Below are 14,450 nucleotides of genomic sequence, written 5' to 3' on the forward strand. Positions count from 1 at the left end.
CCATAATGGAGAAAAATTAGATAAAATGCCGAAGGAGTCCAACGCAACAGAATCCAGTGAGGAGGTGGGTGGTTGTGACGTTTTGACCACATCCAAATCCGAGTATCTCAACAATGAGTACATGACTTTTTAACAGAGTCGGTTAATCAGTTATAGTAAATGTGACGATAGCCGGGTATTTATGGGCAATGCTGTTTTTGTAAGGTTGTTGGAATCGGATCAGCGCACATTAAAATATTTGATGGAATAGAGCATATCCTGACAGATGCAAGACATGTTCATGAACTGATGAAGAATCTTATATCTTAAGGAGCTATCGATGCACTTGGGTGCAAGTTCACCGAATTTAATTGTCTTAAAAGTTTTAAAGGGGCACTCATTGTGATGAAGGTACAATGAAGTTGTAACTTTTATAAGCTGATTGTGAATACCAGAATAGGTGGGGCTACACGTCTATAACGGAGTCCACATCGCCATGTTTGTGGCATGCGCGTCGAGGTCACATGAGGGAGCGAGATATGAAAGTACTTTTTGATCGTTGCTTGATTCTTACTTTAAAAAGTGTTGATTTTAATACATGAGGGTATTATATATATGGTAAATAATCATGATGTCTTTTAAAATTGAAAAATATATAAGTAAGAGTGTTCTAGATTATGTGCATTCAGATATATGGGAGTATCATACATCATTTTTATAAGTGAGTAATCATTTTTTGTCTCATTCGTAGATGACCATTTTAGAAAGGTGTGGATTTATTTTATGAAGTGTAAATCTGATATTTTTCCCACCTTAAATGTGTGGAAGATAATGCTAAAAAAAATCAGGATAAAAATTGAAAGTGTTGAGTATAGACAGTGATAGAGAATTCACTTCGAATAAATTTAAGCAGTTTTGTAAAGATGAAGAGATCATAAGCCATAACACAATTAGACACACACCAGAGCATAATGGTGTGGCGGAACAAATAAATCGAACTCTTCTGGAGAAAGCCCGAGATATGTTTAGTAATGACGTGTTAGACACTGAGGTATAGACTAAGGTCGTTAATACGACTTGCTACGAGGTGAATTGGTCTCCGTCTAAGCCGATCGGTTATCAAATTTCAAAAGAAGTATGAAGTGGCCATGAAGTTGACTATTTGGGGCCGCAAATATTTGATGTGATGCTTACTCTCATATGTACCTTCAATTGAGAAAGATAAGCTAGACCAATAGATGAAGAAGTACACCTTTGTTGACTATGATGATTATGTGAATAGATATAAGTTGTATGATCGTGTTGCACGAAAGATCATAATTAGTTGTGACGTTAGATTTGATGATGATTCCATGTTTTGTAAGGATAAACACAAGGAAACGGGAAAGTCAGTGGTAAGTGACATCGAAATCGAAAAAAGTGAAACACAAGAAGAAGCTGAGTTGCATAAAGAGGTATATGGGTAAGTGGAGCAGGAGAAATCCACTGAGAGATTGTAGATTACCAGCGAGATACATATATTACTTGGATATTGCATTTAATCTCATTACAGATGAGGGGGATCTGTCTACCTTTTAGGAAACACTAGATTATATAGATGCTAAAAAGTGGATGGTGACGATGCAAGATGAGATTGACTCTTTGTACAATAATGAGACATAGGAGCTGGTGGAGCTTCTCGTTAGGTGTAAAGTGATTGACTATAAGTGAATTTATAATAAAAAAATATGATAAATACAAGGCTAGAGTGGGTGCGAATGGGCATGCTTAGAAGGAATGTATTGAATTCAGTGAAATCTTCACGCCTATTGTCGAGCATGTATCTATCAAATTTATGCTGGCACTGGTTGCCTAACATAATCCAGAACTGGAATAAATGGACGTAAAGATTATTTTCCTGCATAGGAATTTGAAGGAGTAGAATTACATGAAAAAACTAGAGGTTTGAAAAACATGTGTAAGAAAATAAGGTTTGTAGGTTGAGGATGTCATTGTATGGCCTGAAATAGTCGCTTAAACGGTAATGTAAGAAATTTAATACTTTCATAATAAGTCAACAAGTTACCAGAAATATATATGTAATTGTATCTACTTTAAGACACTCAGTGAAGGATGATTTATTGTACTAGTATTACATGTTGATGACATGTTTATCACCATCTATAACATGTATGAGATTAATATATTAAAGATTCAGTTATTAGGAACATTTGAAATGAAATATATGAGGGTTGCAAAGAAGATTCTCAGCATTGATATACACAAAAATAAGGAGAGGAACATGTTATAGTTGTCTGGAGCAGAATACCTTAAGAAGGTATTGGGGATGTTTGGGATAGATAAGGCTAAACCAATTTATCACACCCCATGCTGCTCACTTTTGACTTTCTCCAGAACAATGTCTTATTACAGATGAAGAAAAAATGATTTATGTCTCGTGTGTCCTATTCGAATGTAATTGGCAATTTGATGTATGTCATGGTTTCAACGAGACTGAATATTTCATATGCAAACGATGTTGTGAGCATATACACGTCAAATTTCGGCAATCAATATTAAGAGGCAGTGAAATGACTACTTTGTTATTTACAAGGTACAATGGACTACGTCTTGATATTTGAAAAATTATAGAAAAATTGGTAGGCTATGGGAATGTCGATTACGCATGAAATGTGAACAACAGAAGGGCGACTTTCGGTTACTCGTTTGTACTAGAGGGTAAAGTGATCAGTTGGACATCGAAACTTCAGTTCGTAGTTGCTCTTTTCACAATCGAAGCTAAGTATATGGCAGTGATGAAGCCTTTCAAGAAAGGTGCTTGGTTGCATAAAATTATGAATGAGTTAGGGCTTCAACGGGAGGCTGTGCCTGTTATTTGTGATAGTAAAAATGCGATTAACTTGGTAAAGAATTCAGTTTGTCATTTTAGAACTAAACGTATTGATGTTCGTCATTATTTTATTTGACAGGTTCATGAGGAAGGCAGTGCTACTCTTAAGAAGATCCACATGAACATGAATCCAACGGATATGCTTACAAATGTGGTTCCTATAGAGAAGTTCAAATTCTATTTTACTTCTCTAGGTCTGGCAAATGTTTAATGAAGATGGAGTATGCAGGAAAGACGATGACAACGGTAAAGATATAAAAGAGGTGATTTGAGATGGAGCTTGGAGTTGTGGTTCATGATGATTGAAGTCATAATGAATATTATTGTTTAGATGTCTTCAATCTACACATAAAACAAGGGTCTTGATTGATTGATTAATCAAGTGAGCCCTAAATTAGATAGATTGGTCTCACAACAGTTTTGGACATGTTCGATCAATTGACTTGGGAGGTTTAAGTGATCGATTATTTTTGGATAATACTTGTAAACTCTCTAGACTCTTTTGCGTATATTCGATCAATCGAACATGTGGCCGTCGATTGATCGACATTAATCGAGTAACCCTCGATCGATCGATGCTTAGATCAATGACGCACGCAATTTTACATAATTGCACAAAACGTTTCTCATTTCGGGTGTTATGCTATAATTATGGGTATATTATGGAATTAGGGTATGATTTAGACGTAGGGCTGTACACAAGCAGAGTTAACTCGGTAACTTGCTTGACTCGACTCGAAAAGCTCGATTCGACTCGGTTCGAAAATGAGTTCGAGCTGATTTTTTGAGCTCGAAAAAATTTTGAACCGAGTTCGAGCTTGCCCGAGCTCGACTCGACTTGGATTGAACCCAACTCGAATCGAACTCGGATCGATTAAGTTCGGTGACTCGGTTACTTTGATATTGCTATTGTTCACCAAGTGTTTGATGAAATGACTCAATGAAGTGTGGCTGATGACAAGGAAGGTACGTATATGAAACAAATACTTTTTTTTTTCTCGATTTTTATGTTGCTTACAAGGTGTTTGATAAAATACTTGTAAAACCATTGTTGCTGTTTTATATATAGTGAGATTTTGAAGGTATAGACCATGTGTTTATAAAAATGCCGCATAAGCGAACTCGGCTCGAACTGGCCCGAGCTGTTGACCGAACCGAGCTGAGTTGGCCAGTCAAGCTCGAGGATCGATCCGAGCCAAGCCGAGTTTGAGCTAGGGTCAGCAAGTGGCCGAGCCTAGTCGAGCTGTGCCAAGCTTGACTCGGTTTGACTCTTGTACACCTTTATTTAGATGTATGACTTAAACGTTTTTAAGAGAGTTTTGAATGGATGCTAATATTTTCTGAAGGATTTCACATTTGTAAGTTCATCAATCTCTTATAATTCATTTTTTATAGCGAATTTTGTTGTCATTTTGTGCCGTGGTTTTTTTTTTTTCCCTTTTTTTATAAGAGTTTTCCACGTAAAATCACGTATTCCTGTACATACTTTGTTGCATTTATCTTTTGCGTGTTTGATTCATATTTGGAGTTTGCTTATGTAGTTCCCTGACTTATTGTGCCCGTTCACACCTTCTAATTTTCTTTAACTGCTAATTATTCATAAGCCTGACCGTAAATTTAAATGTACATGTTAGCCAATACCGGTGCAAACTCCTGGTCGGGTGCAAGGGGCCCACCGGGGCGTCCCTAATTTAAAATAAAATACAGATTGAGGACCATTTTCCGAGTTGGGATTCATAAAAGACTATGGCAAATAGGGTGAGTCGGTCGACTAGTCTTCTCTTGAGTGGGGATTGAGTGAAAGCTAGGATGAAGTGAGTCGGCAAGACTGGGGTTAGTTTCGTGTTGAGTTAGGGACGTCGGAAATCGCGAGTAACGTTCTCCTCGGATGCCAGCTACGGCCACGTGTATGAAAGGGGTGTAAGTAAGACTGTAGACAGAGGGAGAGAGAAGGGGGGGTTTGATACAAAAACACATTCCTTGGCAAAGGCAGAGAGAGAGCTCCTGCAAAAGCAAAGACCCATTTCCATCTTTTGCTACTTTCCTCTCTCGTTTCATCAGAGGCTTTGATGTGTATATGTTGTGTGTGTAGAGAGAGAGAGACTCCGTCGCTTTCCTGTCTCTGACTCTCATGACGAAAACGACACATCTTCCACTCCCACATGCGAACTCTCCCGTGATTTATGCACCTCTCTCTCTCTCTCTCTCTCTCTCTCTCTCTCTTCTGCATCTCTGTCTCTGTCTCTCTCTAATACCTGATGTTGCTCTTCTTGTACTCCCACCTCTCTCCATTAATACGTTATGTTCTACTACCTCTTTCTCTATCACCGTGGGGTGAGAATGAAACTGTCTCTCTCTCTAGTACGTGATATGGTTCTTCTTCACCTTGTGAGGTTTGACTCGTTCGCTCTCTCTCTCTCTCTCTCTCTCTCTCTCTCTCTCTCCCCTAATATGTGACATGGTTCTCCCTCTTTAATGTGGAGTGTATCCCAACCTCTCTCTATTTCTTTCTCCCTTCCTCCCAATGCTATCCCTAATATGTGATATAGGTCCTCTCTCTCTCTCTCTCTCTCCCCTAATATGTGACATGGTTCTCCCTCTTTAATGTGGAGTGTATCCCAACCTCTCTCTATTTCTTTCTCCCTTCCTCCCAATGCTATCCCTAATATGTGATATAGGTCCTTCTCCCTCTTTTTGGTGGAGTGGATCCCTCTGTCTTTCTCTATCTCTCTCTCTCCTACTTTTTGTCCCCAATATGTGATATGGGTTCTTCTACTCTCTCTCTGTCTTTTTTTATGGGGTGAATCACAAACTCTGTCTCGTGGGATGAGTGAGAAAATTGAAATTTGGGTGTCCGGAAGTGATAATCAATAGCAAGCAACAGCCATGGACGAGTCTTAAGAAGAGTACTATAGGTAGAAGCATACCTGCCACATGGTAAATAGGGAGCTCTCTCTCTCTCTCTCTCTCTCTCTCTCTCTCTCTCTGGTATTTAACTTTCTTTTTTATAAAATTTGAGATGCGGATATTTATCCTTTTGTTTTATTTTTGGGTTGGAGTTGGAGGATTTCACGTGGACGTGGTTTATCGTTGAGCGGTTGATTGATTATCACGACGAAGAAGATTAGGGTTTCTAGAAATAGAAATATTGCTATCTTGAGGAAGAATATTTTCTTCTTTTATCTTGGTATTTGGCTGTTTCTATTTATATGGGCTATTTTGTTTTGTTTTGTTTTTTTTTTTTTTTTGCCTTTTGCTGGATTTTTGTTATAGATTTGTAGGATTTCACGTGGATTTGGCTTTTAAGAGGTTGATCATGATTTTTTTTTTTTTAAATAATTTTTATTTAAAAATGCTTTTTCTATCTTTATTTAGAAACTATGGTGTAATCACATGTATTTCTATTCATTTGGTTTTGCTAACAAAAGATAGTGATTTTATGTGTCTTTTTAAGGGGGTTTTGGAGGAAGATACAAGAGGAGTCGTGTGATTTGAGAAGGAGATGATGTCCTTTTGTTAGTCAGACAAAAAGACTTTTTTAAAGGGTTCTCGTTTTACCAAAAATGAAGGAGGTGAAAAGCCTTTTTTTTTTTCCTTGTGATATTTTTAGGCCCTTTCGTTTTCAATGGATCTCATGTATGTAAATAAAACTTACTTTCGAAGCTCTTTTATTTACCAGAAGAAGAAGAAGAAGAAGCTATTTTTATGTTGAGGAAGATGGTTTTGCCTGGCTTTTGGTGTTTACAAGTTTTGTGTGATTTGATCTTGCTTCTTCTCTGAAGATGAGTGTAGGATCATTTTAACGATCTATGTTATAAATAATAACAGGCCTTTTTGCTATTCTTTTGGTGTTTATAAGGCTTGCTTGATATTGGAATTTTTTCCTTCCTTCCTTCCTTTTTTTTTTTTTTTTTTTTTTTTTGGCCCTTGGTGTATAGGTTCTGTTGAATGATCTATGCTGTAAATAATAATGGGTTTTTTCCTATTTCTTTGGGAAGATTATAGTTTATAGGTATTTTCTTCCTTAATGATCTAGATTAATGTATAAAATGGTCCACATTACCTTCCAAAGAATGGTCCTTATTACCCTTTTTTTTTTTTGTGAAAAGTCATCGCCTACAGGCGCCTGTACCAGTATTAGCGGTGGAGGGATCATTTAGCCGTTGGATGCATTAATTGGGAAGATATATATATATATATATATATATATATATATATATAATTTTTATTTTTATTTTTTTAATGCAGCCAATCGCTAGAAAAGCCCTGTGCCCCTATTAGTGGTGCAGGTGCCTGTAGCTCTTCGGCTTTTTTTTTTCCCCTTATTGAAGTTGGGTTTGGGTCATGGAAGGCTCTTTTGCCTTGCAAAAAATGTGATGGCGTTGTCAAATATTGGGGTTAAAGAAGTACTATAGGATTTGAGGTTTTTTTAGTTTGTTAATTTTGATTAAATGTGTCTTTAGGAGTTTTCTTTCGAATGATTATTCAAAGCTTGTGTTTTTTGAAATATTTTGGTGGTTTTGATAATTGGAAAAATGGGTTTCATTGGACTCACTGTCTTTGAATTTTTTAGGTGATTTGGGTGATTGAAACGAAATGGTTTGAGAGCCAAAGTCTCATTTATAAGAAGTGCTTTGTGGGTAGGAAAGTCTAGGTGTTAGGATTTGGAGGCTTTGGATGTAAATAGGGAAGCTTTCTTTTAAATGTCATGGGAACTTTTTTCCTTGAATTTGTGATGCATGCTCGGAGAAATGCAGTTTTGCAGCTTTATTTGGTGTTTGCGGACTTCCTTCCCCCACCTTTGAGGGAAGTGGACAGAATCATTTTGTTTCTCCTCAATTGGATTATGATGATTATCAGGACTTGAAGCTGAGGAAGTAGTTATTAATAACTAATACTGTTTTTAGTTTCTCAATTACTTTAGTATTTATTGATTTTATTAGTTTATCATAATTCAGGAAGGAAAAAGGGTGCTTTTGTAATTTTTATGAGAGGTAAATGATTTAGTAACTATAGCAATTTGCATATAAAGTCTTATAACAAGCAAATTTTTCACAGCAGTACTGGTTGTTTGATGCATCTAAATGTCTAATTATCGATAATTCCATCTAGACCAAAGCTTCTAATGTTTCCCTTTCAAAAAATAAAAAATCAACCATCTTCTAATTCTCATGTTGTTTTTTATTGAGTATTTTAAACTTTGATGGGTGGGTAAGTTCCTGATTTAAAGGACTTTTGTTATTTTTATTTTTGAATTTACTAGTTGTTTAGTTATCCCCAATTTTTTGAGGTTAGGATTGGATGATGATGATGATTTATTGGTTGTTTGTGATTTTGATTTGCTTTAGAGATCTAATGATGCTTTTTGTGGGTTAATACCGGTTCAGCTTCGTGGGCCAGGGGATGGATGATAAGAGACTCGACCTATATTGTTTTGAAATGCTGTCTACTGATTCAAAGAAGGTTTCTTTTTTTTACCCTTCTTTATAACAGTTTTAAGGAATGGCTTGAGAGAGCTTCCTTCAGTCCACTCATGGGTGGTTTTAGGGGTTGAATTAGCTGCCGACTCATTCATTCAAACACTTGGTAGATAGGGGAGCGGTTTTTGCTACTCTGTGAATGTGTGAATGATGCGGGAGATAAATCTCATCCTTTTCCCCCGATGCTTGGACTGAAGGGAGCTCCCTCTTCCCTTTCCTTCAAGGCTACCTTCTCTTGTTTTGTTCAAAGGCTAGTGCAATCTTAATGAATGAAAACTCCCTTTTCTTCCAATACTTTTGGTTTGGTATTCATTTCCCCTCCCCACCCATTTTTTTTTTTCTTGTTCACCCCCATTTGGGTGTTGCTTATCTATTTGTTTTGGGATAGAGGATCCAATTCTATCAATTGTCTTAGCAATCAAGAATATCGATACTTGTGGTACACATCTACAAGAACTGGAGTTTCATCTGCTGGGCCCTATTTTCAATGAGGGGGACACCAAGGACACCAAAAATCGTAATGGTCCTGTCATCCCGGCTACGGATTGAAGGATTTTAAGAATTGCAAATGGGGCACCCCTGAAAACCTCCAATCAATGGTTCAACATTCGCCAGGCAAACATCCTGAAAAATGTTGCTAAGAACCATCTGTATGGTGTAATTTCCTATCTTAGGCCTATCCCAGGTATGGTACACTAGGTGAACAGTTTGGATTTCATAAGTATGTGCTGTGTATATTGGGTGCTTGATAACTGCCTTTTAGGTAAAAAAAGAAAAGAAAGAAAAAGAAAAAAGCCTTAGGTATATGTTTTCTTCAAGCACAATCATTACTCAGTGCTTGCACTAGGACTACTTTGAATCAGTTCTTTGATGGCTTTCAGTTTATCTTTCAATTGAAGGGTTATTGCATCATATTCATTGGATATTCTTTCTATTTTACTTATTTTACTGTGGACATCATTCTTTGATACCTTCCATCTCTAACTGAGAACAGTTGTCTGTGTATCCACATTTTCCTACTCACTTTCGTACCGATTTCATCGAATAGAACTTGTATTCATTCATAGAATGACCTGAACCACCTCAGAAATTATGAAGAGTGCTGTAGATGAATTGTTCATGTTTAATCTCCTTTGTCTTTTATATGTAAGAAACAATGCTTCCGGAGAGCGCACACACCAAATCGTCTATCAAGAGGTTTTCTTGAATACATCCCGACCTACTGCATTTTGATATGTAAGGACTTTGATCATTTTCGGATTTTTTCAGTGATCCAAATGTTTTATGTGATAGGGTGCACCCCCTTGGATGGGGGATGCCAGACAATTTATTAGATTGTATATTTTAACTCTTTGATTACACAAAGATTGGGCATACCGTCTGTCCATTTTCAAAGCAAAAGAACCAAATTATAAATGGTTGAAATAATCCAATTTAGGAAATGTTATTTGTTATCTATCCGCTGCACAAATTGAGGCTGATTGAGGCTCATCGTATCAATGGTTCGGATCATTGGAAGACCAGATTCAAAGGCTTAAGTCCCAGCGTAACACATTGCAAAATGTCTTGATGTATTGGAGAAAATCTTGTGCATAAAATCATTTAGTTTCATCTCAAGCTTATTATACTTTAAATCTATTCTCCTTAATTATAACTAACCATATTTCCCCTAGCAATGCTCATCCTTAAATTCTAACTGTATTTGTGAAGTAATACTTTCATATTTCTATATATGTTATTATTTTTCCCTTTAAAAAATATTTCTATATATGTTATTTCATCATCACCCTATAATATCTCATCAACAATCTTGAAGATGGTTCTTCATGTTTCTTTCTTCCGTTCTCTTCTTTCTTTTTGAATGATGACCATACTTTTATTGAAAAGACAAAAGCAGTGGAAGATGAATTTCTGAGGAGAGATCATCGTACCCATTTCAATGATGATGGTTGTTCATGTTTCAACTAGCTAATTTTAGACGAAAAGATGGTGAGAGATCATAAGATCCATTAGATTGATGGTGGTTCTTTTTAAAAGAGAGGAAAATCATCAGATTTCAGTATAGTTTTACTATTTCTTTTCATTTTTCATGCTCCCAAGTTTCTTCTCTCATTAACAGAAAATTTCAGATTATTGATGTTTCATCGCCTTTTCCTTATGATGAGCAAGCCATGGTGGAAAAACACTCATTGATAGTGCATAAACTCAACAAATCTTATCTCGATTTCTTTATTTCTTTAGTTTCATCATATCTTAATCTCACCTTCTATTAATTGCATGGATCTCATGCTGTGACATTTCACTTGTATTTTCATGGGCGACCTTTAATCTTCGATTGTGGGAATACCAGCAGTTGTAAGTGCATCGACTTGTCAAATTTCATTTTTATCTAATATATGCATATGCAGGCCAGCATGTCTATAGACATGTATATATGTATCCCTTGTTTCCATGTTTCGTTTGTTATTCTAGTGTAGAAGCTTATGCTTTCATATTCTATCTCCATTTCTTGAAAAGCATTCAACAGCAAGTGTACACACACACACACACACACACACACACACACACCCTCTCTCTCTCTCTCTTTGCATCTATGATCTATCTATTAGTCTTGAAGAAGATTCGTTGCAGGACTTCTCCTTTCATCCGTATTTTCAGTGATGGGTAGAAGCTGAAAGATCTTATTACCTAGGAAGAAGACTCTGGTGCAAGTACAAATTCATAACTCATCTCACTCCATATTCAGTTTCATATCTCATCCAAGTTTCTCTCATCTTGTTAGAGGCCTTCCAAGGCTACAACCCCACTCTTGCTGCTGGTTTGAAAGGTGCGTGATCGAATCCATGTACACCATGTGGTCCCCACCATGCATGTGCAGTATTGATGAATGGCTAAGATGTGTACATGGTGGTGGGCCCCACTTGATGAATGGCATTTTATAAGCACCCAATTGAAAATTTTTAAAAGTGCGCGAGCATGTATTGATTATACAAGTGTGGTTCACCTCATGACGACCTGAGTGACCTCATGTGGGAGAGGCAGGCCAAAGGGGCGTAAATGGTGGGCCCCACCTGATGAACGGCGCACACGTGTGGCATTTCATAAGCACTGAATTGAAATTTTTTTTAAAGTGCATGAGCATTGATTATACAAGTATGGTTCACCTGATGATGACCTGACTGACCTCATGTGGGTGAGGCAGGCCAAAGACGTACGCGGTGGGCCCTACCTTATGAACGGCACACGTGTGGTATTTTATAAGCACCCAATTGAAAATTTTGAAAGTGCATGAGATCATTTTGATTTCTTTATCTACCATACTTGTAGCTTTTCATCTCCTCGTCCATTTCAATAACACATTATTATATTCACAGTAGGAGAGCTTGGAACTTGATTTTATTTATGTTGTTGACGCTTTGGTTGGTTATTTATAGAATTTCTTGGAATCCTTCGTAGCTTTCTATTACTTTTATCAAAGAAATAGAGGAGCTTGCTGCTCAGCCAACTAATGGGCACTACTCCACCTCGAGAATATGAGAGAGGGAGAGAGAGGGAGAGAGAGAGACTGGTAAAAGCCAGAGAGAGAGAGAGATGATACACTGGTAAAAGCCTGGTAAAAAGCCTGATGGTTGATCCTCAGGCACTTAGAAATTCCACATTTGACATGTATCAACTCAAATTAAACCTTCCAAATTGAGGGAACTACCATAGATTGGTCATGACTTTAAAATCACATGGAATGAACGGTTCTAAACTCTGATCAATGAACATTTGTTTGTTGAATCTGGACCGTGAATATTAATTGCAACAATTTTAAGTGCACCTCAGTCATCCAAAATCTCTGTAACCGTTGGTTTATTGTTCTTATAAAATAGGGCCCATGACTTAGATGGTTTAATTTGAGTCTCATGAATGCCACTTGCATTTCTTAGTGCGTGTTTATCAACTATCATACAGCCAGAGTATCAAATATCATTAAATAACTACAGTATAAGCACCTACTTTTTCTTCTTTATTTTGAGTCTGAGATATATATTAAAATCACTTCAATATCACTTGCAAGTACCAAGTACTGATCTGGAAAGAGTATTAAAACAAGGGCTGAACTACGGGTACAGATTATCAAGTTATCACAGTTCATCCACTGCACATGAGAGATGCATGCATGTTGTGAGATGCATGCATGTTGATCTAGACCGTTCCATTTTTTTTTGCGCAACGTTTGGATCATAGGATGAAAATCTCACTGGATTGGTTTTCTTTTTATCATCTATCACATATTTGTGCCAAATCATCCACAGTACAATGCCAATAGTCCTGTCCAAGTTGTGGGTCCCACTGATGTTATATTGCTGCGATTCTTTGATCAGGATTTCCCATCCACCAACACATTTTCCTCCACTGAACTGGACCAACTTTTGAAAAACCTCCAATGGATCCTAACATACCCACAACCATTCTCTTGTTCACTGTCCATGTGATGGTCACCAATAGGACGGTTGGGATTGTTTCATCAGTATGATTTTCAGGCCTTGTTCCATCCTCACAGTGGAGTCTACTATTTAAATGGTCCTCTGCTTTTCATGGACATTAAATCTTAACACATATTCAGAGTCAGGACTATAGCCGTTGGATCTGGGTCCATATTCAGTGATCCAAATTGTCAGTAAGCTGGCTGCCTTTAAAATTTTGAAGATTTGAAATCCTAGACTCTTGAATCAATGGCCCACACCGAAAAAGTTACATTATCCAAGTGCTAAAATTTGAAATCCTAGACTCTTGAATCAATGGCCCACAAAGCAAATCACGTTAAAAGTTACATAATCAAAGTGCTAAAATATTCCAATCAGGGGGGTTCCTCCATCGAGGTGAGGCCCAACTAATAAACGGTTTGGATCGCCGAACTGGACCCAGATCCAGCTGCTATGGTGCTAATGTATCCTTTTTGAATGCGTCTCGGTGTAACTTTTTGCATTGTTGCTTTTGAAATATGAAACTGCTAGAATTCTGTTTGTGTGGGTCGAAATTGGAAGTACAGTCCATCTGATTTTATTATTTTGGTATGAGAGCCATTTTGATTTTTTTTGTTTTTTATATTACATCTGAAGGCTCTGCTAATGTGTTGTACGCATTTTTTTTAGGTGTTTGGGGGATCAATGTAGAACATGTTATGATGCTGCAATTTTTAATACGGATTTGCGTTTTGCTTTACATGTATTTAATTGAGATATGAAACATCTGCATGAGCCAAACACAACCCACCTTTGCATGCTGATGTAGCACACGTGTGAGAGATCTGAGACGTTCATTAGGCAGGCCTTATGGTAAATTTTTTGACTCAAAAATTTCTGATAGGCTCACCTGAAATCGGGTTGCCCACTAACTCTGTGGGCCCCACCATGAGTTATGTGTCTTATTAATGTGTGAGCATTTTGACACCAGGCTCGAGTGGGGTGGCTTATGGGATGCAGGGGTACACTCGGGGTGGGCGGCTTGCAGAATCTATGGATTTGGGGTGTGAGGTGGAATTCATATATAAGGCCCACGAGAGGGTGAAATTTATGGATTTGTGGCCCACGAGGAGGGTTCGGCCGAGGACCTAATCCATGGATTTGAGGCCCAAGTAATGAGATAAAGTGGGTAATGACCTTTTAAAGTAAGTGGTTAATTGTCCTACATCAAATTGGTATTAATGTAGGGACATTTTTTACACTGGGCTCGAGTGAGGTAACCTGTGGGATGCAGGGGCACACTCGGGGTGGGCGACTTGCGGAACCTACGGATTTGGGGCCCGTGTGAGGTGGAACCTATGGATTTGGAGCTCAGGCTACGAGATAAAGGGATTAATTTGTCATGTTCTATCAGTTTGAGCTTTTAGAGCAAGTGGTTAATTGTCTTGCATCAAATTGGTATTAATGTAGAGGTGTTTTCACACTAGGCTCGAGTGTTGTGCCTGTGGGATATAGGGGTACACTCGGTGTGGGCGGTCTGTGGAAATCATGAATTTGGAGCCCATGTGAGGTGGGTAGCTCATGTGAGGCGAAACTCATGGATTTGGAGCCCACGAGGAGGGTTCGTCAGATGACTTAACTTGTGGATTT

General features: G+C 37.7%; 1 long non-coding RNA gene across 1 annotated transcript; it reads left to right on the top strand.

The window, feature by feature from the left end:
* The first annotated feature begins 5,428 nt into the window (after positions 1-5,428).
* On the top strand, positions 5,429-11,801 carry LOC131253679 (uncharacterized). The gene is made up of 2 exons (XR_009175279.1): positions 5,429-5,806; positions 10,981-11,801. It is a non-coding gene; the product is annotated as an uncharacterized LOC131253679 (long non-coding RNA).
* The last annotated feature ends 2,649 nt before the right edge of the window (positions 11,802-14,450 follow it).

Source organism: Magnolia sinica, chromosome 8, assembly GCF_029962835.1.
Source record: "Magnolia sinica isolate HGM2019 chromosome 8, MsV1, whole genome shotgun sequence".
NCBI lineage: Eukaryota > Viridiplantae > Streptophyta > Magnoliopsida > Magnoliales > Magnoliaceae > Magnolia > Magnolia sinica.